This window comes from Sus scrofa, chromosome 9 (assembly GCF_000003025.6).
Source record: "Sus scrofa isolate TJ Tabasco breed Duroc chromosome 9, Sscrofa11.1, whole genome shotgun sequence".
Taxonomy (NCBI): Eukaryota; Metazoa; Chordata; class Mammalia; order Artiodactyla; family Suidae; genus Sus; species Sus scrofa.
Window position 1 is genome coordinate 131,900,660 of NC_010451.4, and position 27,423 is coordinate 131,928,082.

At 40.9% G+C, this 27,423-nt stretch overlaps 1 long non-coding RNA gene across 1 annotated transcript; it reads left to right on the plus strand.

Moving 5' to 3' along the window:
* LOC102167824 lies at positions 4,459-27,423 on the plus strand. Its single transcript, XR_002336051.1, has 7 exons — positions 4,459-7,092; positions 13,243-13,277; positions 16,358-16,488; positions 23,345-24,500; positions 25,141-25,342; positions 26,161-26,267; positions 26,615-27,423. It is a non-coding gene; the product is annotated as an uncharacterized LOC102167824 (long non-coding RNA).

Here is a 27,423-nt window from a genome sequence, read left to right on the forward strand (position 1 = left end):
GGAGGATGAGAGGAAGAGAGCAGGAGAGGAGCTCAGAGAATAGGGTGGAGGGTGGTAGTGGAACAAGATCCTGGAGAATCATGGGGTTTTTTTCATAAGGACTTTGTCTTTTTTACTCCTAGTAAAATGGGGAAACATTGGAGGGTTTTGATTGGAGGAGTGATGTGATCAGTTTTATGTTTTATTTTTTTCATTTTAGGGCCGTACCCACGGCATATGGACGTCCCAGGCTAGGGGTGGAATCAGAGCTGTAGCCGCTGGCCTATGCCACATCCAAGCCATGTCTGCGACCTACGCCACAGCTCATGGCCACACCAGATCCCCAACCCACTGGACGAGTCCAGGGATCCAACCTGTGTCCTCATGGATACTAGTCAGGTTCGTTTCTGCTGAACCACGACAGAACTCTGGTTTTATATTTTAAAGGGGCCACAGTGGCGTCCATGTTGAGAACCCTGTACAGAGCAAGGATAAACATCGCAAGGCTGTAGGAAGCTCCTGCAGAGATCAGGGCAGAGCTGATGGTGCCTCCGACCAGGATGACAGCAGTGGAGTTAGCAGTTGGATGCTGAATAAGCTTTTGTTTTGTTTTGTTTTGCGTTTGGTTTGGTTGGGGTTTTTTTGTTTGTTTTTTTAGGGCTGCACCTTTGACATATGGAGGTTCTCATGCTAGGGCTTGAATCAGAGCTGCAGCTGGCCATAACCACAGCAACATGGGATCTGAGCTGCATCTGTGACCTATAGATGGCAACACCAGATCTTTAACCCACTGAACGAGGCCAGGCATCGAACCTGCATCCTCATGGATACTGGTTGGGTTCCTTACTGCCAAGCCACAGTGGGAACTCCTGAATAAGTTTTGAAGATACAGCCATTGTGATTGTTATGAGATATGATGGAGTCAGTGAATCAAAAATAATTCCAAAGTGTTTATCTGAGCAAGTGAAAACATGAAAATGTTATCAACTGAGGTGGGGGAGGCTAGAGGTGGAGTAGGTTTGGGGAAGTTATGGTCTTGTTGAGTTTGAGATTCCTATTAAATACCTGTGAGATATTCAAGTTGAGATGTGGAGCAGACAGGTATACAAGTCTGGAGAGATGCCTAGTCTTGGTCTATAAATTTGAGACATGTAATTTGCAGGGCCCAGTGCAACATGAAAAGGAGAGCCCCTTGTTAAACTATTAAGAATTTTCAAGATTGCGACAGCAGAGCATTAACAAAGTATGGGGTTCTCCTTAGGGAGACGTGGTTGTGCACCCATGAAACTGACCTTGTTTGGGAGTCATGGACATATGCATGATATTTAAAGCCATGAGATTGGATGAGATCATCAAAGGAATGAGATCATCAAAGGATGGAGAAGAGGACCAGGTACTGACCTCTGGGGCGCCCTGGGATGAAGAGATGGAGGAGAAGAGGAGAAGCCCGCCCAATAAAATGAAAGGTGGGAGGAAAACCAGGACATGCCCTGTCCTGGAAGCCAAGAGAGAAGGTGGAGGCGGGGAGGACCACCAGCTTCATCGAATGCTGCTGGGCTGTTAACGTGAGGACAGGGAACCACCCACTGGCTCTAGCAATGGCTAAACTTTCAGCAACAATACATTGGAATATTTTAATAAGAAGCTGGGCAAAACTACTGAGAGTATTAGGAACCACACAATGTAATTATTGAAAATAATTTTTTGATACTACGTGGCAATAGACATGGCCTATATTCTACATTTATAAAACCTCCCCTGAAATAGAGCCCATTCCAGTAAGTCACCATTATGTGAGTAAATTATTTTGGTAGATTTTGGGCATATAAAGTAATAATATGTTTTAAATGAGGTCAGAAGAGGATTTCCTGAAGCTTTCCCAGTTTTAGGGGGAGAGTAAGTTTCTTGGCCAATATCAGGTATTTATAAGGTCCCCCGAAAACCTTATCTGAAAACAACATTTTATTAAAATTTTTGAATTCCTCAGATCATGGACATGGAGGACAGACTTGTGTTTGCCAGGGGGAGGGGGAGACAGGGGAACTGACAGGGAGTTTGGGGTTGGTGGATGCAGACTGTTACCTTTGGAATGGGTGGGTGATGGGGTGCTGGTAGAGCACAGGGAACTGGACCCTGTCTCAGGTAAGAACCTTATGGGGAAAAAAAAAAAAAACAGGCGTAGGTGGCTGGGTCACTCTGCTGTACAACAGAAACTGAAGGAACATTGTAACAGAAATCAACTGTACTGTAACAAAAATTTTAAAAGTCAATCAAATATTAAAAAAAGAAATTTTAAATACTAATTATCCCCCTTTCTTAGTTTCTGTTGCATTTGTCATCATATTATCTCAAAAAATATTGGTAAGAGGCTGTTTATGGAAGGGCTTTGAAACAAGAAGAAAAGTCTTCCCAACCTTGGACTTAAGATAACTTTATGTATCAAATCTGCAGGCATCCAGGGAGCTATTCAAGAACAAAGCTTTACCTGTTACAGGTTCTTATGCATTTAATACATTGTATGCTAAGACTAAAAAGTTTTAACAAGCTTCTGACTTTTGATTAAAACTCTTTTGTAGGGTTTTTCATAAAAACATTCTGTAACCCAGGGAGTTAAGTAAGACCGTTTTTGTTTTTGTTTTATTGTTTTTATTTATTTATTTATTTATTTGTTTTTAAGGTTTTTATTTTTTCCATTATAGTTGATTTACCATTTTTTTTGTTAATTTCTGTATTTTTTAATTGTTTTTGTATGGAGACTTTTTAAATTTTTATTAAAAAATTTTTACTATAGTTGATTTACAGTGGTAGTTTGTGTTTGTTTTATTTTGAATGATGAGCTGGTCTTTGAAAAGTATTCTTCCAGAAACCTAAAGCTTTGATGACTGCTTCCGGGTTTTGATCTATTTCTGTGGTTAACAGTATACCTCAGTAGCAGGCATCAAAGAGATGGTTGTGTGCACCTAGAAAATAATTCTATTTTTGCACTGAAAATAGGATTTGCCTTTACAGATAGAATACATTTATATTTCAAAAAGCAAAGGAAATTCTGCAAAGGACTCTTCTGCCACATCCAGACCCGGCTTATCCAGTCTATCATCTTCAGTGACGTCTCTGCCAGTTATCCTGGATCGTCAGATAAATTCTTCTCTGTGGACATTTGAAGCACGAGGAGGAATGCATGATTAACTTTTAGAGATGAGCAGTCTAGAATACACGAACTGTAGATTATTATGTCTAAAATATCTTTTTCTGAAGAGCAGAGGCTGTGGTCGTCGGGATGAACAAAACTGAGTAAGCAGATGGGAGCTGCTTCAGGGAGTGTTGGGAGCTCAAGCTGTGTGAGAGGGGCTCAAAGCCCAGGGTGCTAGATGGTGCCAGGTAAGCCCGGTGCCTGCCGTCCTCAAAGAGGCTGTCGGGATTCAGTTCACCTTGCCGCTCATCCCTGTTTCACTAATCCACACCTAACTTTATTATCCTCGATGTGAAGACGTTACCTTCTTTCTCTCTCCACATCATTTCACTGCATCCTTAGGAGCTCCTAGTCCGCAAATTGCACTAGCATTGTCTTAGACTGGGAACTTATCTCCAGGTCTTGTGTAACCAAAGCCTGGCTCTCCCCTCTTCTGTGGACATTTCCACTAGTGGCTATTCTTACACTCAGCTGCGGAGGAAGGAGGACATTTTATCGGCCCATAGGTGGGCTCTGCACCTTCTTGCAGGGCGCACAGACCGCCTCTTGCTTTTCGGATTCTCTTAGCATGCAGAGCCCGACTCTGCTCGGCACCATCCTTCGGGCTCAGCCACCCTGCCAGAGGGGGTGTTCTCTTTTTTTCTGGCTATCAAGAGGCATGCAGTTCTTGGTGGGCATGTTTAATAGGTAAAGTTTATAGTGAGTTTAATTGTGAAAGGTCATGTTTTGATCTCTACATCACCTTTCATTTTTGATAATATAAATTTCTAATGTATATTCAAGTTTTTGAGTATATAGGAGAAAGTGACCAATTAAAACATTTGCCTTTTGGTATGTTAATCAACCATCCTATGGATTTGGGGGGGGGGTCTATATTATTCACTTGGAGGTACTTGACTACTTTCTATCCAAATGTATTTTTTGGTAGATTTGGACTATCTATCTTTACTAAATTTTGCTCCCTAAATCAATCTTGAACCCCTTGAGTTGCCACACTACCATGCTAATGTGACAGTTCCAGAGCATTCCCGAGTCCTTGGAGGGATTCTGATCGATGCTTTCTCTGAAATCTGGTAAAAGTATTCTCTTTCCTTATGCAGCAAAGACATGTAATATTATTTCTAATATTCTTTTTTTTTTTTTTTTTGTCTTTTTTGGCCATTTCTTGGGCCGCTCCCACGGCATATGGAGGTTCCCAGGCTAGGGGTCTAATTGGAGCTGTTGCTGCTGGCCTACGCCAGAGCCACAGCAACACAGGATCAGAGCTGTGTCTGTGACCTACACCACAGCTCACGGCAACGCTGGATCCTTAACCCCCTGAGCAAGGCCAGGGATCAAACCCACAACCTCATGGTTCCTAGTCGGATTTGTTAACCACTGCGCCACGACAGGAACTCCAGAACTCTCTCTTCTCTACATTCCCTTCCTGGAAATAGGGCCTGCCCCAGACCCTCTCAGACTCATCTGTAGCTTGCTCATGTGTCCCGGATTGCAGTTCCTCTGCTATTCCCAAATAATCTCGTCTCTGTGCGTTTACCTCTCTATTTAGGTTGACAAGTAAATTCAATGAGCATCTAAGATTATTCTCTTCCTGTCTTTTTCTAACGTCTTCAGAATTCATTTTCACATTTACTCCAGATTTTTGCCAGCATAAATTCGCAACGTCTTGCAATTATTAGGAGCTAAATTCCTTTTCTTCTTGCTTAAATTTGTAATTATCTCTCAGGGAATTTCTGGCATTGCCAGATATTGTCTGATTCTAACTCAGCATCATCCCTGCCCTTCTAAGAGCTCCCTTGTGTTACAATACCCAGAATCTACAAACTACGTTTCCCAGAATCTACAAACTACGTTTCCTTGCCAGCAGAGTGATGGTTTTGATTCTTCTAATAAGAGTGATTTATGATAGATTTTGGAAAGGTGGAAGACAGCAGAAATCATTATTGTTCAACTTCAGCAAGCAGGCATGTGGTCTTCAGCAGGCCTCAGATGTGAGATTTTGCAGTGGCTTCTAGGCTCTCTGCTGAGCTCCATCTGCTTTGTGCACTAGGCTGTTGAGATCACTGGTAGCAGTTTCCTGTGATTCCTGCAGTTTTCTGATGTCCAGAGGCAACTGATGGCCTTCCCTGTCCACTGCCCTCTTCAGTGCTTTCAAAAGTTTTGTAGGAGTTCCCACTGTGGCACAGTGGGTTAAGAATCTGACCACAGTGGCTCAGATCACTGCAGAGGTGCGGGTTCAATCCCCAGTCTGGTGCAGTGGGTTAAAGGATCTGGCGTTGCCGCAGCTGCAGCATAGGTCACAGCTGCAGCTGGAATTCAGTCCCTGGCCTGGGAACTTCCATGTGCTACAGGTGTGCCCCCACCCTTCCAAAAAAAGTTTTGTAAACACTTAATTCCTTTTGTTAATACTTTCCTTAAATGCCTAGAGTGGTTTCTGATTCCTGACTACAGACTGATAGAATATGATCTGACTCTAGCTACTGACAACTGTTGAGGTATAGTCACCAATCAGAGCAGATGCTAAGCTAATCAATATAGATTCCAGGTATGAGCAACCAGTCCAGCTTCACTGATAGTTCCAGCTGATGGCTTATAAACATTTGGAGATGGGGAGAGCATGGCAGCCACAGACCCTGCCTTTGGCATCTCTTTCATCTGGCTGTTACTGAATTAGATCCTTTTATAACAAACTTGTAATCTGGTAAGTGAAATGGTTCTCTGAGTTCTATGAGCTGTTCTAATAAATCAGTCAAGCCCAAAGAGGGGGTTGTGGGAAGTGCTGATCTAGAGCTGGTTGGTCAAAAGCACAGGTACAATTTAGACTTTCTATTGGCATTTGAAGTGGGGGCAGTCTTGTGCAACTGAGCTCAACCTGTGGGATCCGATACCATCTCCAGGTAGATAATGTTAAGAATTGAGTTAAATTTGTGGGACACCTGGTTAGTGTCTGCCGAGAATTGGAGACTTGCTTGGTGTTGAGAAAAACAAAACTAAACACATTTCAGCTGATAAAAGAGATGCAGTGGGAGTGGGGATTGAAAGTGTTCCAGATCTAATATAGTTCTCCAATTTCAATTACAGGGTTTCAGTTTTTCTTTTCTCTCTCTCTCTCTTTTTTTTTTTTTTTCTTTTTTTTTTTTGGCCACCCACATGATATGTGGAGGTTCCCATGCCAGGGAGTGAACCCGCACCACAGCAGTAATCCAAGCCACAGCAGCGACAACACTGGATCCTTAACCTGCTGAGCCACCAGGAAACTCCAGCTTCAGTTTTTCTTGATCAGTGCCCTATTTTGCATACCCGAAAGAGAGCAAGGCCTTAGGCTTACTAGTGTCAGAATTCAGTAAGTTTAGGGGTCTGATTTTGCATTTATTTTCCAGCTTTCTTAATCCTGTGGTTTCAGAAAAGCAGATATGTTAGCATGGATTTCACAGTGACAGAAGCCATAAATTTAGGAATCTAAGCAGTCATTCTTCTACTTTAAGCTTTCCAGGACAATTAGAAAAGCTACCCCACGCCACTGTCCTTGAGTTCCTCAGAACCTTCAGAGTGCTCTATGGCTATAGCCACTTAGTTGCCACTGCCTATAATGGCACTTTATTTCAGGTCAGTCACCACAGGTGGCAATTTAGTTAACTCTTTGGCGACTAAGTCCCGTGGATTACCAGGTCACATCACTCAATACTCACTGGATTTTCTGTACCTTCAGCTCCAGTTACATCATGTAACTAACCTATGAATCCCCTCTCCATTTCCCTGAGGTTCTATTGCCTACAACCATGTCTTAACCAACGTCCGTATCATCATTCTCAATTGCAAGTTTCAGAAACTGGCAGTTCTCAGAAGAGAAGGAATATATTGAAAGTATGTCACGTGGTTCACGACACCTCTAGGCTAAAAAGACTGGAACAAGGCATCGCCAGGTAGCTGCCTCTAGGATCATACCTGCCATACCTGGTCACAGGGCCCTTGAGCATTATCACTAAACTTCCATGCTGTGGTCCAAGCTGACTCCTCCAGCTCCTTTGATCACGTGTGCATTTGGACCAGCAGAAAGGACGGCGAGGAAGTGGAGGGCTGCCCCTTTTCATGTCCGGCACGTTCTTTCCATTTCCATCCCTTTGGTCAGGATGTCACGCGGCCGTACCTAGCTCTAAAAACGGATGGGATAAGTGACTCCTTCCAAGAAGCCATTTTAACTTCTGGTTAAAATTTTGAGGTCTTATTATTACAGAAAAAAAGGGGAGAAAGCTGTGGAGCTGTGGGGTTTTTTTCTACCACAAGTATCCTTTGTGGAAACAAAAGTATTTAAGAAAGTATTCTAGCCAAATGGAATTTCAATCAGAGTAAAACCTCAAGTTGGGGAAGACATAAAACACAAGAAATAAAGTCTAGTATTTAATTCAATAAAACATGTATAAGCCAAAATATGCTAGTTCAAAGTATAACACAACGGGTAAGAAAGAAGTCTTTAAATAGGGAAAAAAACTATTCTTGATTATCTTTTACCTAGGTTCATCAATTATTAATATAAAATATGTTTATTTTTATGTTTTTGCTTTTTAAGTTATAGTTGATTTACAACATTGTGCCAATTTCTGCTGTACAGTAAAATTAAACCATAAAGATGTACTGAAGGTATGATTTCAGCAAACAGATGAATGGCTTGAATTTTGGTTAACAGAGAAATGGAAATAAAAACGCTTATTAAAATGTAAACAAAACTATTAGAGAATTCTTTGTGAAGATCCATATTACCAAGAGTAATGAGAACAATGAAAACAGGCAATTCAGCAAAATAAAGGAAAGGGGCAGGGAGGAAAACAATCAGAAAACATGATAAACATAATGAGTTTATTAAGGACTCTGAACTCGGGACAGTCGAATGAGGTGGTTAAGCTTGTGGGCTCTGAGATCAGATTTAATGGTTTCACTATTTACTAGCTGAGTGACTAAGTCAAATTGCTTAAATTCCCTGGGCCTCAACTTCTTTTTCTTAAAAAGGGACTATTGCCTCATGCGGGCTATTGTGACATTTAAATGAGTTAATATATGTAAAATGCTTAGTACAGTGCCTATCATTTGGAACGTGCTGGACAAATGTTAGTTTTTGTGGCAGACATTTACAGCAGTAGCCCCTCATTAATCATACCTCTGGTTATGTGAGTCCTTCTATAACCTCCTCCCACACTGAACCTGCTTGGCCATGTGACTTGCTTGTGCCAATGAGAAACTTGCAAGCATGTTGCCAACTTGCATCCTTGACTTCTTGGGTTTCCCACAGCTGCTATTCTGTAAGGAAGGTCTTGCTGGAGAGAGAGGCCGCCTGAACAGATGCTGTAGGATGAAACCCCACATGGAGGAAAACTGAGGCACCAAGCAGAGGCCGTGCTGAATGCAACAATATGGGACTTCAGTTGACACTCTGTGGAGTCACCAGCTCAAGTGACCTATAGAAACATGAGAAATAATTAATCATTAATCATTATTATTTTAAGCTACTAAGTTGGGGTGGTTTGTTATGCAATAATAGATAACCAAAATAATTCTTATTCTTTTGGTTTTTTGCCTTTTCTAGGGCGGCTCCTGCGTCATATGGAGGTTCCCAGGCTAGGGGTCTAATCGGAGCTGTTGCTGCCGGCCTACGCCAGAACCACAGCAACGCGGGATCAGAGCTGCGTCTGCGACATACACCACAGCTCACGGCAACACCGGATCCTTAACCCACTGAGCGAGGCCAGGGATCAAACCCGCAACCTCATGGTTCCTCGTCAGATTTGTTAACCACTGTGCCATGACGGGAACTCCAATAGTTCTTATTCTAAAGATGACAATATAATTTTTCCTAGAAATCCCCCAACTGCATTATATAACCGCCCCTTCCTTGGGTAAGGAAGAGGGTTCTCCACTGAGTGAGCCTGCAGCCCTCCCTTTGTTGTTGCTGCTTCCCTTGTGATGTGAACTGGCCGTGTTTCATGCCCTTTCTTTGCGCGGGTGTCCAAAGCTGCCTGTTTCATGGAGCACAAGTGATTTATTCACGGGGCTCAGAGGAAGAGCTCCACACCCCACCCTACTGCATCTTCCCTGGCAGGGAGACCTGGCTCAGTTTGGCCTCTCCTTTTCCCTCCCACATCCCTACAAAGCCGCCCCACAGACTCCATCTCTGGATTTCCCTAGTCTAGAGATGGAAAAAGGGGCTGGACAGAAAGCTTAAGCTCAGCCACCTCTGGCTGTTTCCAAGACAATCTTTGTACTTAGGGTATTTTATTCCAGTGTTTTCTAATGCAGAGTTTGTATTTTTCCCTTCCTTCCCTCCCTCCTTCCTACCCTCTCTCCATCCATCCTTCCTTTTTTCTTAACAGAAAGTATTAGAGTCACCAAAATGTTTATTAATATACTTGCTTCCACTACTTCTTTCTGGGCTCATTTTCAGTTTGCAAAAAAGATCCTTTAGTTTTGTTTTTTTTTTCATCAAAAACTTATTTTAATTTTAACTTTTTGGCTGTGTCCATGGCCTGCAGAAGTTCCTGGAGCAGGGAATGAACCCAAGCCAGAGCAATAACCAAACCCCAGCAGTGACAATGCCTGATCATTAACCACTGCATCACTAGGGAACTCTTCATCAAGAACTTATGACTACTAAACTTTCATAATCCTTTTATGGCTGAAAATGCTTTCATTTTACACTTGTCAAAAGATAGTGTCATAAACACCATTTCTCCCTCACATCTGTTTTTGTCATCAATACCATGTATTTTAATTCTACATATATTTTAACCTCCACAAGATATTACCATTGTTTAAATTATCAATCTTCATTTAGTTTTAACCATATATCTGCCATTTCATTGGTTTTTGTTTTTTCAATTTATTTATTTGTGTAGTTTTAGGGCTGTACCTGTGGCATATGGAAGTTCCCAGGCTAGGGGTCTCAAATCAGCTGCAGCTCCCAGCCTGTACCACAGCCACAGCAATGCTGGATCTGATCTGCATCAGCAAACTACATACCTTGTGGCAACGCAGGATCCTTAACCCACTGAGCAAGGCCAGGGATCAAACCCACATCCTTATGAACACTATGTCAGGTTCTTAACCCACTGAGCCACAATAAGAACTTCTCATTGGTTTTTATATCTTGTGTTATTGAGCTTCAGTCAGGGATGATTTTCCTTTGCCTGGGGAACTCTCATGGTATTTCTTTTGGTGTTGGTCAACTGACATTAAATTCCCACAAGTCTTTGTGTTATCTGAAAATGGCTTTATTTTACCTTCATTTTTAAAGGATATTTTAACTAGATATAACTTCCTAGGTTGCTGTTACTGTCCTTCAGATTATATTCCATTGTTTTCTGACTTCCACATTTTCTTCTGAAGAGTCAGCCATCAATTTTGTTGTTACTCCTTTCAAATCATTCATCTCCTCCTCTTCTTCTTCTTTTAAGACTTTTTTCTTTTTAACTTTTAATAGTTTTACTGTGATGTGTCTAAATTATAGCTTTCTTTATATTTGTTTTGCTTGAGGTTTTTAGAGCTTTTCAAGTCTGCAGCACAATGTTTTTGACCAATTTTGGAACATACGCCAACAGTATCTCTTCAAGAACAATTTTTGCTCATTCTCTTTCTTTTTTTTTTTTTTTTTTTTTTTTTTTTTTTTGTCTTTTGTCTTTTGTTGTTTTTGTTGTTGCTATTTCTTGGGCCGCTCCCGCGGCATATGGAGGTTCCCAGGCTAGGGGTTGAATCGGAGCTGTAGCCACCGGCCTACGCCAGAGCCACAGCAACGCGGGATCCGAGCCACGTCTGCAACCTACACCACAGCTCACGGCAACGCCGGATCGTTAACCCACTGAGCAAGGGCAGGGACCGAACCCGCAACCTCATGGTTCCCAGTCGGATTCGTTAACCACTGCGCCACGACGGGAACTCCTCATTCTCTTTCTTCTCTCCTTTTGTTATTAACTACATATATTGATATTTTTATGGCTTTAAAGTCTGTTTTATGATTTTCTTTGTTTCCATCACTTATCCCTGTTTTAATCTACATGATTTCTTCTTATCTGTTTTCCCGTTCACTAATTTATCTCTTCTATTGTGTCTAATTTTTTGTTAATCCTATATAGTCAAGACTTTATTTTGGAAAAATCTAAATTTCTTAAATCTTTAATTTCTAGGATTGCTGTTTGATTTATTTTTATACATCCCAGTTCTCTAATAAAATTCTCCACATTTTCATCTAGTTTCTATATTATTCCCTTGATATTCTTGAACATACTGAGCTATTTTAAATTATATATCTGATAACTCCAGGATGTGGATCTTCTGAGTTATCTATTTCTACTGTCTGTTTTTATTTTGTTTTTTCCAGTCATTCTACCCAGTACGTTTTTGGTTGAATGCTGGACATTGTATATGAAACTATTTAGAGACACTGGATGATGTTATCTTCCTCCAATGAGGATCATATTTTCTTTTTGAGCTCATTTACGTAGATACTTTATGTTGATTCCCATCAGGCTTTGAAATGATTGAAGGCTGGGTTTAAAGCTTTTGTAAACTTACCATGGTAAACTTTAACCTAGGAAATAGTCATTCAGAGGTCTTGGCTTGAAAACTGGCGTATTGTCGAGAACTCCTTCTCCATTTCAGAGTCTGGACTCCTGATTTTTGTCTGTTGAGCTTCAAGAGACTGCACAAATCTCTGTTTATTCTTCCAACATCTTAACAACTGTTCTTTGTTTTTACTGCAATTGTTCCTTTTTCATCCCCCATTCTCTAGAGACTTAGGATTCAGAATATTCCTTGAGGCAAAATCCTTGCGGAATGTCATATTTGTTTCTCTCTGTGATTACCTTCCCTCTGGGATCCTGGCCACTCAAGTGTTGGCTGCTCCTCCTAAATTCCAACTTTTGTCTTTTTATCCCTCCATAGCTCTTGGCCACTGCTCTTTGCTGTACCTCTATCTCCTAGCTATAAGATGGAAAATGCCCTCAGAAGAAAAATTGGTGGAGAATTTTCTATTTATTTCAATTTCTTTCCCTTTCCTGTAGTATCTTGCCTTCCTTGGCCTAGCCATTTTCAATACTCTTCAGTATCTTCAAATTACTGACTTATTTTTGTATTTTACCTATGTTTATAATTGTTCTTGATTGGAGTGTTAATTTTATGAGATTCTCTAAAAAGCTTAATTTTAGTCTTAAAACCTAAAAGTCTAAATAAAGCCTATGCAGCCTTTTCATGTTAAAAGAACCATGCCATTTCCAATTGCTATTTATTAGAGTCTCTTAGATTTTCAGTATCTTGTTATATTAAGTAGTGGATGGCTTTCAAAATTGTTCTCCACTTGTGAGATAATCATGTGAGTGTTCACTGTGTATCTGTTTCTTCTATGACATCTATCTTAACACAAGAGTCTTCGAGTAGCAGCAAAATAAAAGCTGCCCAATCAGTTAGTTGAGAGGGAGAAATACAGTTTCTTCTTAAGTAAATAATGCTGAGTCAAATCCTTGCCTTTTGCCCATTTAGAATCAGGGGAGTGGCCTATAGTAGTGCGTTTTTGTTCTTAACTTTCTCTGGCCCTACTTTCTATAGTTCTTAGATAGTGGCTTATTGTAATAGTGACTTTTCAAAATGCAATTGATACATTTTTGCATTGGCCGCGAGAATAGGGTCATCATGATTTCTAACTTTTCTGTGTTTTGGCATCAGTGTGGTTGTCCATGATTCACTGATTAAATGCCTGTCTTGTTTCAGGCACTGAGCATGCAATGGTAAACAGACAGACATATGGCTGTTCTAGTCTGTAATAAAAAATGACATGCCTCAGGGGGAGGAGGCAGGTAGAACTTAACCATTCTTTTTCCTAAATACTGCCAGGCTGCCCTGTCCTGATTTATGGTCTTCTCCCTCACTGCTTCTGAAATTGTGTGCTTTGTACGGCAGTTTCCACATTGCATGCTGTTATTCTGTTTTAAGTGTTGATAATGTTTTTCCTGTCGCGTTACATCTCTCTTCTCCATGGTAACTTCTTGAAGCTGCCAGAATGATGTGACTTTTTTTTTCTCTTCTTTTTTGCTCAGCTACTTCTGCACGGTTGCCAATGGAAACCAGATAAGTAAGTATTAAGTGTAATATTAATTTAAATATTCTGTGTTTGAATAGAGATAAAGTCCATGACTTTTTGACAGGTATTTCAAACTATCTTCAGGCTCTTGCTACACTCACTTTAGGCCTTTTATTGGGATCCCAGGTTTTCCAGAGTGGGGGTTCCTGGAAGTCTACACGTCCAGAATATCACCAGATAGGATGACATCCAAGAGGAGAAAGTCCAGGCAATGTTGTTGGCGAGGTTTGGGGGAGGACAAGCACTATGGCATATTTCAGATGGTTCTAATTGAAAAATGTACTGTAAAATGAGTAAGGACAGACCTTTACCTCATTCTTAGTGGCTTTTGCTCTTGGTTCCCAGGTGGTAAAGAACTAGTGTTTGTAAAGAAAGGTCACTCACTGGATAAAGTCCGCTAATTCCATCCTGCTCAGCTTTCCCCTTCAATGAGCCAGTCGGTCTATTCTCAGCTTCCTAAATCTTCACTGACTTTAGTTCTTTGGTTTTGATTGGCTCTTTCTTTTTTTCTTTCTTTTGACCCTTAAAAAATTAAGTATTGTTGATTTATAGTGTTTTAGGTATATGCAAAGCAATTCAGTTATACATATATTCTTTTTTCAGATTCTTTGCTGTTATATGTTATTACATGATATTGATATAGTTCCCTGTGCTATCCCATAAGTCCTTATTGTTTGTCTATTGTATATATAGTAGTGTGTATCTGTTAATCCCAAATTCCTAATTTATCTCTCCCCTTCTTTCCCCTTTGATAACCATAAGTTTGTTTTCTACGTCTGTGAGTCTTTCTGCTTTGTAAATAAGTTCATTTGTATCATTTTTTTAGATTATGCATATAAATGATATCATATGATATTTGTCTTTCTCAATCTGACTTAATTTACTTATTGTGGTAATCTCTAGGTCCATCCATGCTGCTGCCAATGGCATTATTTCATTCTTTCTAATGGCTGAGTAATATTCCATTATGTGTGTCTTCTTTATCCACATCTGTCAATAGACATTTAAGTTTATCCCTTGTCTTGGCTCTTGTAAATAGTGCTGCTATGAACACAGGGGTTCATGTATCTTTTTTGAATTATAGTTTTCTCAGGATATATGTCAAGGAGTGGAATTACAGGATCATGGGGTAACTCTCTTTTATTTTTTAAAGGAACCTACATGCTGCTCTCCATAGTGGCTACACCAATTTCTCTCACCACCAACAGTGTAGGAGAGTTCCCTTTTCTCCCCTCTCCAGCATGTATTTTTAGACTTTTTGGTGGCAGCCATTCTTTTTTTTTTAATTACTAATATATTTAACCAAATATGTAAAAATACTATTTCAACATGTAATCTATATAAAAATTATTAATGAGATAGTGTAGATTCTCTTTGATTTTTATTCTCTTCAAAATACGGTGTGCATTTTACACTTACATCTCAATTCAAACTAGGCACATTTCAGTTGTTAAATAGCCACATGTAGCAGTGACTACTGTATTAGACAGTGCAGTTTTAGATTCTAGAGTGTATCTAGTTCTTTATCTTTTTTCATAAACATCACAAATAAGATCTTTTATTTGTCACCATTAAAAGTCTGAATTTCAAACAGATTCTTGGCCTGGCAGCTCATATCCATCAGTTCATTCAACTTTAGCACCTGTCTCATCCCCAGTAGCTTTGCAAAACTGCTTCCTTCACCAGGAAGTCCAGTTCAAATTTGGGTTTCTTAAACATTTTTATTTTTTTAACAAAGGCATCATGGAATAGATAAATAGATTGACAAGCCTTTTCTTTGTCTTTTCCAATGCTACCTGGAATCAATTTTTTGACCACCTTTTTCAAGTCATATGTCTGCACCTCATAGATCTTTTTTTTTTTTTTTTTTTTTTTTTTTTGGTCTTTTTGCCATTTCTTGGGCCACTCCCACGGCATATGTAGTTCCCAAGCTAGGGGCTGATTCAGAGCTGTAGCCTCCGGCCTATGCCAGAGCCACAGCAACGCAGGATCCGAGCCGTGTCTGCAACCTACACCACAGCTCACAGCAATGCTAGATCATTAACCCGATGAACAAGGGCAGGGACCGAACCTGCAACCTCATGGTTCCTAGTCAGTTTCGTTAACCACTGCGCCACAACAGGAATTCCTCTCAGGTCATGTTTTTTGGGATGATGGCCATTCTTACCAGTGTCCGGTGGTACCTTGCTGTAGTTCTGATTTGCATTTCTCTAATAAATAGCAAATGTTTAGCATCTTTTCATGTGCCTATTGGCCATCTGTCTATCTTCTTTCAGAAGTGTCTATTTGGATCTTCTGCCCATTTTTCTTTATTGAGTTGTATGGTTTTTTAAAATATTCGAGCTGTATGAGCTGTTTGTATACTTTGGAAATTAATTCCTTATCAGTCCCTTCACTTGCAAATGTTTTCTCCCCTTCCTTAGGTTGTCTTTTCATCTTGTTTATGGTTTCCCTTGCTGCACAAAATCTTTTACATTTAATTGGATCTTATTTGTTTATTTTTGCTTTTGTTTCCATTACTCTAGGAGATGAGTTTGGTTGACTCTTTCACATTGTGATAATTATTAACTAATTTCTTCTCCAGACTCCCCATTCTCTTCTCTGCTTTGCGTTGCTGGACCCCGTAAACCAGTTTTTGCTTTGAAAATAGGGGATGGTAGAGGGAAGCTAGAAGTCCGGAGGAAAAGGGAACTTGCTCCTTCCCATTTGACCTCGTTGATCATCAAGGCATGATCAACAGTTTATTTGCTGTAGCACCATTTGGTTTCTGTTTGCAGTTTTTCCGTATTACCAGTACTAGCCTTACTGCCAAGTCAGAGGTACTAACACCAACTGACAGTGTCCTTCGTCAAGGGACTAAGTCCCAGCTCTGTGGAGCTCTTCCTCCAAGCCTCTGGATTTCAGTGTTTTCCATTTTCTCCCTCATCCCGAAGAGCAGCACTTACTTCCCTTAGTTACCATCTTTGTGATACCTTAGCTTCCATGTTTGCCTTTTCACTTCCCTGCAAACAGCTAACTCTTTACGTTAAATTCTCTCTGTTGGATAATTTGTGTGGTTTCTCTCTTTCGAGCTGGACTCTGACTGAAGCAGACATGCCACCTTACGTCTTCCATGAGAAGGACCGTAGGTTTCTGGCACAGTCCAAGTGTCCAGAGGATTGTCAACACTCGTATCAATGGGCCCGTAGCTCCTGGATTCCAGGTGAGGAGCATGCGCTCTCGCGTAAGTCTTTGTACAAGGTCGTATGTAATCACTGATTTCTAAGGCATGGAAATTTCTAGTCATAAATAAAGCCCCAGTGCAGGAAACTAATGATAGCATGGGGAAGGAGATTTGTTAAACACACTGAGCTTTCTTTTGTTTTTTTTTTAACGGCTACAAATGGAGGTTCCCAGACCAGGGGTTGAATGGGAGCTGCAACTGCAGGCCTACACCACAGCCGCAGCGACTCAGGATCTGAGCCAGATCTGTGACCTACACCACAGCTCATGGCAATGCTAAATACTTAGCCCACTGAGTGAGACCAGGGATCAAACCTGCATCCTCATGGATACTACTTGGATTCATAACCCACTGAGCCATGGCAGGAGCTCCTGATTCTTGAAGATAATAGAATGCTCCAATTGGACAAGGCTTGGAACTCAGTTGAAGTCACATGCAGCTCAGGCTTTCATTATAACTAATGCTTAGCACTTGTCATAATGTATTATTAAATAATTATTTGAGTAATTTTAAAGTGTTTGGTTACCCAACCGCAGTGCTTCTTAAGGGAAGAGACTACGTCTGTTTTGTTCCTTTCCCTATTTCAAATTCATAGCACAGTGGCTGGCAGAAAGGTAGTCAAAAAATATTTGTCAAGTGAGAAACAGGAGGAAAAAAGGTAATTTACAGCCTAAAGAGCACAAGGAACGTATTGTATAATATGTCCCTCCTTGAGAGTCATCAGCTGGTCTGGATGCCCAGGACATCATTTTTCTCTACACACCCTCTTCTATTTAAGGCTCTCCACCACCCAGGGATAGAAGTTAGGGGGCAAGTTGGTCTGTATCAACTTCCTAGTAACCTTATATAAAATAGGACATAGTAGGCCCGAAAAGCTTTCTGCCAAAAACACCTAGAAATGCTGGGTAAAAATTAATAAGCATTGTTGTAAATACATTTCTGAGTTGGGCCTTGATTTTTTTAATCTATTTTGATAATTCTTACACCTTCTCCCTTTTTGGAGTGTTTAGCCCATTAACATTAAATGCAGTGATGGATAGTGTTTGATTTAAGTCTGGTATTTTAGTATTTATTTTTCTGTTTGTCTCCTCTGTTTTGTTTGTTTTTTTTGCTATTTCTTCACTTTCAACCCTCTTTGGACTATTTGAAAAAAAAATTTGGGGGGCTGCATGCATGGAATACAGAAGTTCCCAGGCCAGGGATCTAATCCAAGATGCAGCTGAGACCTATGCAACAGCTGCAGCAATGCTGGATCCCTAACCCACTGTGCCTGGCTGGGGCTCAAACCTGCACTCCAGGTCCTTAACCTGCTGTGCCACAGTGGAAACTCCCTGGATTATTTGAATTTTTTTTTTAGTTTTATTTTTATTTATCTCCCGTCTTTTTTCTTTCTTTTCTTTCTTTCTTTTCATTTCTTTTTCTTTTTTCTTTTTTCTTTTTTTTTTTTTGTCTTTTTAGGGCCACCCTCATGGAGGTTCCCAGGCTAGGGGTTGAATCAAAACTGTAGCTGCCAGCCTATACCACAGGCACAGCAACGCAGAATTCAAGCCATGTCTGTGACCTATCCCACAGCTCACAGCAACTCCGGATCCTTAACCTGCTGAGCAAGGCCAGGGATTGAACGCATATCCTCATGGATATTAGCCAGGTTCGTTAGTGCTGAGCCATGATGGAATATCCTATCTTTTTGCCATTTCTTGGGCCGCTCCTGCGGCATATGGAGATTCCCAGGCTAGGGGTCTAATCGGAGCTGTAGCCGCCAGCCTATGCCAGAGCCATGGCAACACAGGATCCGAGCCATGTCTGCGACCTACACCACAGCTCACGGCAACGCCGGATCCCTAACCCACTGAGCAAGGGCAGGGATTGAACCCGCAATCTCATGGTTCCTAGTCAGATTCGTTAACCACTGCGCCACGATGGGAACTCTGGAATCTCCTGGCTTTTTAAGTATACTTTTTTTTTGCATTAATTACTAGCTGTTCACTCCAAATATTATAATACATATCATTAGCTTTTCACAGTCTGTTTGGATTTAATATGCCATGTCACAAAAAATGTATAAATCTCCATTTGTGTAGTACACATTATAAACTCTGGAAGATGATGTTATAATTTTTGCCCTTTTTTTTGTTTTTGCTTTTTTTTTTAGGGCCAAACCCGTGGCATATGGAGGTTCCTAGGCTAAGGGTCCAATTGGAGCTACAGCTGCTGGCCTCCACCACAGCCACAGCCAGGCAGGATCCGAGCTGCGTCTGCAACCTACACCACAGCTCACCAGATCCCTAACCCACTGAGCAAAGCCAGGGATTGAACCTGCAACCGCGTGGTTCTTAGTCAAATTCGTTTCCACTGCACTACGATGGGAACTCCTTGCTTTTTATTTTAAATAGATTACATTTAAAAATAGCCAAATAGGAGTTTCTGTTGTGGCACAGCAGAAACAAATCCGGCTAGGAACCATGAGGTTGTGGGTTCCATTCCTGGCCTTGCTCAGTGGGTTAAGGATCCGGTGTTGCTGTGGGTTGTGGTGTAGGTCGCAGATGCAGTTTGGATCCTGAGTTGCTGTGGCTCTGGCATAGGCCAGCAGCTACAACTCCAATTAGACCCCTAGCCTGGGAACCTCCATATGCCACGGGTGTGGCCTAAAAGGACAAAAGACAAAAAAATAAAGTGAAATATATATTTATCAGATATTTACCATTCCTGATGGCTCTAATCCATTCCTGAGGATCTAAGCTTCCCTTTGATGTCGTTTCTCTGCAGTTTGATGCGCTCCCTTTACCATTTGTTAATAATGTGTGTCCGGTGGTGGCGAAATATCCTAATTTAACTTTATTTGAGAACATTTTCAGTTTTCTTTAATTCTCGTAGGAGATTTTGGCTACGTCCAGCATGTCACGTTGATAGTGTCATTCTTTAAGCGCTTGAAAAATATTGCTCACTATTTTATGACCCTCATCCTTTCTGGAAAAGTTGGAAGTCATTACATACTCTTTCCTCTGGTATGTGATGTATTCGGGTTTTTTTGTTTTTGTTTTTCTGGCTGCTTTCACAATTTCCCCTTTATTTTTGGTTTCAGCAGTGTATCGGTTATCTTTTGCTGTTTAATACATTATTTCAAAACTTACCAGCTAAAACAAAATGCATTTATTGGAGTTCCCGTTGTGGCGCAGTGGTTAACGAATCCGACTAGGGACCATGAGGTTGTGGGTTCGGTCCCTGCCCTTGCTCAGTGGGTTAACGATCCGGCGTTGCCGTGAGCTTTGGTGTAGGTTGCAGACGCGGCTCGGATCCACCGTTGCTGTGTCTCTGGTGTAGGCTGGTGACTACAGCTCCGATTCGACCCCTAGCCCGGGAACCTCCATATGCCGTGGGAGTGGCCCAAAGAAATAGCAAAAAAAAGACAAAAAAAACCCCCAAAAAACAAAATGCATTTATTATCTCACAGTTTTTATGGGTCAGGAATCCAGAATTGGGGCACAGCTTTCTGACTTTCTCACACCTTCCAGTCTTCTCAGGTTTGACTGTGAGGAGTCTGCACGGAATTCTGTCCTATGATTGATGCCAACATTCAGTTCCTTGTGGGCTGTTGGCAAGACGTCTGGGTTTCTCATGACCTGTTAGCCAGAGGCTTCCCTCGGTTCCTTGCCACACGGTCCTCTCCACAGAGCATCTCACAGCACAGCAGGTTGTCTCATGAAAGCAAGCAAGGCGCAAGGGTTGAGAGAGAGACAGAGCAGAGAGCACTATGAAAAGTCAGAATTTTTGTTACCTAATCATAGAAGTGATATCTGTATTTCATTCCTCAAACATAAGTCACAAGATTCAGGTCACACTCAAGGGGAGGGATTACACAAGGGACTAAATCTCTGGAGGTTGCAGTCATTTGGAAACACGTCAGAAACTGTCTGTCACAACCAATTGAGCTATAATATATCTAGACATGATTTTCTTTGTATTATCCTGATTGGGGTTTGATAAGCTTCTTGAATCTGTAAATGTATGTCTTTTACCAAGTTTGGAAGTTTGTCATCATTCCCTCACATTTTTTTCACTACCCCATTCTCACGCTTCTCTCTTTTTGAAATTCCAGTTGCCAGAACTTTTGGAATTATCCCTCAGATTCCTAAAGGTCTGTTAATTTTTTTATGATGTTTTTTCTTCTGTTTTCTGATGGGGTAATTTATATTCATTTAACTTGAAATTAACTGACTCTTTCTATTTTCATCTTTGTTGTGCTATTAGGTCCACCCAGTGAATTTTTTATTTCAGATACTGTATTTTTCAGCTCCTTTTGAAAGTATGCAGTGATACTGCAGCCTTTCTTAGGCATTCCTCTTAAATTTTTTTAATACAGTCATAGGCTGAAAAAATGGAAGTGGTCAGACCTCCCATAACCTCTGGAAAGGCAGCTGCTTAGAAGATATTCAACAAATGTTTGCTGATTTGAATTTAATTGTAACAAAGCAAGTGAAAGCAATACCCAACTGTAGGAAGCCCAGGAAGGAAGCAGGAAACACAAGGTGTCATCACTGACTTGTGTTGGGAAGTCAGGAACACTGATAAGTTTGATTGCTGGAGTACGAAGTAGGCGTGTATGTCTTTTTTTTTCTTTCTTTTTAGGGCCACACCCAAGGCATATGGAGGTTCCCAGGCTAGGGATCGAATCAGAGCTGTTGCTGCCGGCCTACACCACAGCCACAGCAACGCCAGATCCGGGCCACGTCTGCGACCTACACCACAGCTCATGGCAACACCGGATCCTTAACCCACTGAGCAGGGCCATGGATTGAACCTGGAACCGCATGGTTCCTAGTCGGATTTGTTTCCACTGTGCCACGCCAGGAACTCCAGGAGTGTCTGCCTGAACTCGCAGACCAGGAAGCTTTTAAATCTATGTGGTAGGCAGACTATAAAGTTGCTCCATGACCTCTGTCTCCTGGTGTTCACACCTTTGTGCAGTCCCCTCCTCTTGAGTGTAGACAGGACTGAAGACTTGCTGGTAACCAATGAAGAATGACAAAAGTCATGGGGTGTTGCTCCCCTGACTAAGTTGTGTTAAGTAAGGCTCCATCTCGCCAGCAGGCTCACTTTACAGGTTCTCTTTACCGGCTTGGTGAAGTAAATGACCACACTGGGGAAACCTACATGGCAAGAAACTACAGGTGGCCTCCAGCCTCTCACTGGGCTCTCAGTCTTATGACCACAAAGCACTAAATTCTTCCAACTGTTTGAATGATTTTCCTTCGGTTGAGCTTCCAGATGAGAACATAGCCCAGCTAACACCTTGATTGCAGCCTTGCAGAGGACAAAGCTGAGCCATTCCTAGACTCATGCCCCACAGAACTCTGAAATAATAATGTGTGTTTTCTTAAACCACTAAATTTGTGGTGATCCTTATGCAGCAATAGAAAAGGAATATCATCTGCATTCTTGCCGAATTTTACTACCTTTTATTTTGTTGATGTGGAGTTTCGTAACTGATGTTCATATTTAATATCTGCTTGAGTTTTGAAAATGAAATATTTTGAGAGCAGCAATTTTGTAGAATAATTGCAGGAACAATAGGACTCTAGGGAACCCATAAGAAAAGCATTTTTTTAATGATCTGGTGCCAGAAATTCCACTCTTGGGAATTTGTCTATAGAAATTTTTAATAGCTATTGACAGATTATTCTTCAAAAAGGCTATTATGTCACATTTCCACCGAGAATGTATGCGTGCCATTGTTTCCAATGTCCCTGTAATGGATTACTCTTATCCATCTGTTTTAGTTTGCTGGGGCTGCCGTAACAAGGTACCAGAGACTGGATGGCTTAAACAACTGAAATTTATTTTCTCACATTTCTGGAGGCTGGAAGTCCGAGACCAAATTTTTTGATAGGCTTGATCTCTTCTGAGGCCTCTCTCCTTGGCTCATGGGTGGCTGTCCTCCCCCTGTGTCTTCATAGGGTCTTTACTCTGTGTGTTTTATGTCCGAATTTCCTCTTTATATAACAATACCAGCCATCCTGGATAAAGGCCCACAACCAATGACCTCATTTTAACTAAATGACCTCTTGAATAAAGACCTTATCTCCAAATACAGTCATGTTCTGAGGTACTGAGGGTTAGGACTTCAACATATGAATTTTAGGGATGGGACACAGTTCAGCCCATAATACCACCCTCTATGTTTCAGCTTTAATATCACTTTCTCAGGGAAGCAGTTCCTGACCCTGTTATACATATATTCCTGCACTTCTTCATGACATAGTTGTAATATTATCTCATTTTTGTAAAACAAACTGTGATGATCCTCCTTCATGTAAATGTTTGTATATTTGTGTATAATAAAAAAATGGAGAAGGGCATAAAAAGATACAATCTCAACTGATCACATTGGTTACATGGGGTTTGGAGGGGAGGATATAGTAAGAAGAGTGGGAGAGAGACAGTAAACAAGCGAACAGAAAAAAATACCCCAATGAGTTCCCGTCGTGGCACAGTGGTTAACGAATCTGACTAGGAACCATGAGGTTGCAGGTTCGATCCCTGGCCTTGCTCAGTGGGTTAAGGATCCGGCGTTGCTGTGAGCTGTGGTATAGGTCTCAGACACAGCTCGGATCTGGTGTGGCTGTGGCTGTGGCATAGGCTGGTGGCTACAGCTCTGATTCAACTCCTAGCCTGAGAATCTCCATATGCTGTGGGTGTGGCCTTAAAAAGACAAAAAAAAAAAGTTTTTTTCATTTCCTGCCTATTGCTGTATGGACAAAGAATGACCAACTCTGAGTGACAGTGGGCCATAAACATTTCTTTCTCTTCTATATCTGTGGTTTGGCTGGGCCAGCAGGGAAGGCATCACTCCTCGTGGCTCTTACCCTCCTCCTGGGGTCAGCAGAAAGGCTGGAGCAGCTCTTCTCACAGAAGGGTCAAGAGGTCAAGTGGAGGCGTGAGAAGCATCTTCGGGCCTATGCTTGACACTGGCACATTGTCCCTTGTTGGCCTAAGAGAGTGACAAAGACAAGAAATGGGGACGTGCACTCTATACATGGACATGGTGATAGGAGAGGGGATTCATAGCTCTGATCTAATCTCTCTCTCTCTACATCTGTGTACATGTATGTATCTACATTTATCCATCTATATACATCTATCTCCACAGCTACATGTATATACATTACCTATTTATCTCTACATCTATCTATCTATCCATCTACATCTATATACATCTGTCTGTCTCTACATCTACATACAGGCATATATTTACACTTATCTATCTATCCATCTACATATATCTGTCTATCTACATCTATTTATCTGTCTATATATTTAGAGATATTCATTTCTATGTGTATATAAAGAGTTTTAAAAAAGGATAGACCACAAATTAATGGGAGTTTTGTGAACATGGTAGATTTTAAAATCATTTTTATTTTTTCTTTAAATTTTTGCCATACGTACCCTGCTTGGTGTAATCTTATAACAACAATAAAGACATTTTATTGCGGAATTAAAGTAATTCTTTCAGAAGAGGGGCTTCTGGGGAGAAGAAAGAGCTGTCTAAGCAGAGGAAGCCCTCCAGAGTCAGGTCAGCTTTACCCAGAGCCATGAATCTAAAAATAACTTAAGCAAAATATTTTCTGTTGTCGTGCAAAACCGCATTAAGTTGAGTCATGTCGGTACTGAGCTATAACTTGCCATGTTATCATCCTCACTTAATTTGATCATCCTAATTTAATAATTATCTTATAATCCATAAGAAAACAAAGCAGTGGATCCCCAGAACCTAACTGATCTCTAATCCCTCAGGGAGCTTTTCAAATTGTGTAGATTTCAAAGCAATAAGTGGAGGTAAACCAAAGCAGACACAGGCCCTCCAACAAGCTTGTCAAGTTTGTCTCAATGTGGAGAAGCAAAACCAAACTGACAGATTCTTAACAATCTGGACCAATTTTCAAGATCTCTCTCTTACAGCCAAAGGAAGTTGAAATTTACACCAATCCAAGGTAAAGTAATTTCCTCCTCGTGTTTCACATGGGTAAAATGGGCTGAGAAAAGTAAACCTAAATCGAAAGTACAAGAGTACATATTTCTTATCCTCTTGCTCTTGTCATGGGCTGGAAAATTCCATCTCCATCCATTGCCTCTTAAAGATCTCACTTGCTCAATTTTGGATGGAGTCTTACACTCCAAGCTATAAAAGATAAACAAAATCCTGTCAGGTACATCCCAATTTTTAGCCACAGATTTGACCAATTTGTCCCTTGTGTCAATATTTAGGAGTGCCAAGAAGAAAGTACAGAACAAATAAAAATGTGATTAGAATTGCAAATGAAAACAGAAGTCACCAAACTCAGACTAGTGTCTGGTTCTATTGAAATGTGCTGACTCTGGTCTGGGGGAGTGCCACTGCACTGCGGCTGGACCCGGGGACTTCGAGCATGTCCCTTTCCCTCCCTCAACTTTTCCATCCATTATTCTTTCCTCACGGCTTGCCACTCACCACTATATTAAAGTGGTGATGTCTTTGAAAACAAAACAAAACTTCCAGTTCTCCCGGAGAGAGTCCATGAAATACTCAAGCTCAAAGCTGCTTTCCCTCTCGAGCAGCAGAAACCTAACCACATGAATTTCACTTCTCTTTAGGTTGTTTTGGAGACTATTTTTGTGGACCAAATTTACTCAGAAGTTTTATGAAAACAGCTACACATTCACTTCCAACTTGAACTAGTGAAGTGCTTTAAAATCCTTTAAATCTGATAAACAATGAGATCCTGCTGTCTAGCCTTGGGAACTATATCTAGTCACTATGACGGAACATGACGGAGGATCATGTCAGAAGATGAAGGTATGTATGTAGTATGTGTGACTAGGTCCCTTTGCTGTGCAGTAGAAAACTGACAGAACACTGTAAACCACCTATAATGGAAAAAATAAAAATTCCTTAGATAAAAAAAATAAAATCCTTTACATTTATGTGAACCAGGTGGCCAGTTAGCTGAGTTGGTTAGCACGTGGTGCTAGTAAATTTATGTGAAGTGCGGCTAAATGTAGTCTGCTAATTCAGTGAATGTGTGCAATATGTCTTCAGATTTTGATGGTTTCAGTTTTGTTCCAGTGTCAGGTGAGACTACCACAATTAACACAGTCCTAGAAATAAAAAGATGAGTCCATTTACATAAGTATTTTTGTGTTATATTCAGTCTCACTGAAAAAAGAGCTTTTTCTTCTGATAAAGGAAGGGCAGTTTGGGAAGAACCACATCAGTGATGCTTATGGGTTAAAAAGATGTTAACACAGCCTATCATCTGGGGAGGGAAAGCAGAATGCTTTAGGTGATTATTTTAACAATATGTTAAGCCATACTCTTGTTCCAGTTTCCAAGACAGTGACCCAGAAAGGGATAAAAGAAGGAAAAGAAAGATTCAGCCAAAGAACCATTTTGAAATGTTTGACAGCTGGGTTCCATGGCAGCATCCCTCCCATTGCTCTTCCTAATTCAAGCCCTTGAATGCATCTTGTTTCTCAAACAAACAAACAAACATACAGACAAAATTTTATTTTGCCTTAAGGAAGTCCAAGGAGTTTATCTTTTAAATGCTGCAGACTTAACCAAAATTCCAGGAAAAGAAGCAGAGCAACTCAGATTATTTTCATTGTTTTAAGGGGACCAATGAGAGTATTGGGGACTGAATGATTCTCCCTCCAAAATACCTCATGTGATGGTAGAAATAACTGGATACAGATGAAATCATGGAAATGGGACCTGCATGGTGAGATTGGTGTCTTTATTTATTTATTTTTATTTTTTTTTGTCTTTTTGCCATTTCTTGGGCCGCTCCCGCGGCATATGGGAGGTTCCGAGGCTAGGGGTCTAATCGGAGCTGTAGCCACCAGCCTACGCCAGAGCCACAGCAACTTGGGATCCGAGCCACGTCTGCGACCTACACCACAGCTCACGGCAACGCCGGATCGTTAACCCACTGAGCAAGGGCAGGGACCAAACCCACAACTTCATGGTTCCTAGTCAGATTCGTTAACCACTGCGCCACGACGGGAACTCCCGAGATTGGTGTCTTCATAAGAAGAGAAAGATATAATAGAGTTCTTTTCTCTCCAGCATAAGAGCAAGAAGATAGCCATTGACAAGCAGCAAGAGGGTCCTCACCAGAAGCTGAATCTACTAGCACCTTGACCTTGGACTTCCTGGCCTACTGAACGCTGAGAAATAAAAGTCTTAAGTCTGTGGTATTTTGTTATGAGTCTGAGCTGATTCATACAGATAGGTTCAAGAGAGAAGTAGTCATGGGACGTAATCCTAGAAAGATGTGATGGAGCATGTAGTCAGAAATAAAAGTAAAATGAGTACAAGTGAATCAGCTGGTCGTGTGAGATCCAAAAGTAAAAGGAATGTATGAGACTTCTACTTCCGGTCATTACTGGAATAATTGAATTTCCTCTCCTACCTACAATAAGAAAATCAGACAAAACATGTTTTTAAGATTTTTCTTTATTTTTGGTTTTCAACAGTTTGACTCTAACATGCTAACTAGCTGTGGTTTTCATTGTATTTATGCTGCTTGGGGTTTGTTGAGCTGACTGGATCTGCAAATTAATATTTTCCACCAAATATGAGGAAATTTCAGCTATTATTCATAAAATAGTTTTCCTAACCCATCCTCTCTCTTCTTTTATTCTGGGACTCCAATTACATTGGCTCTATAGGTTTTTGAAATGGGTCAATATTTTTTTCTTTGCTCTTCATATTGGATCATTTCTTTTGATCTTTTTAGAGTTCCTTGAGTCTTTCTTCTGCCATCTCAGATGTGAACTGTCCATTTTTATCATTCTGCTCTTCACTCTTTATTTCTATTTGTTCTCTCTCTCTCTCTTTTTTTTTGTCTTTTCTAGGGCCACACCCACAGCATA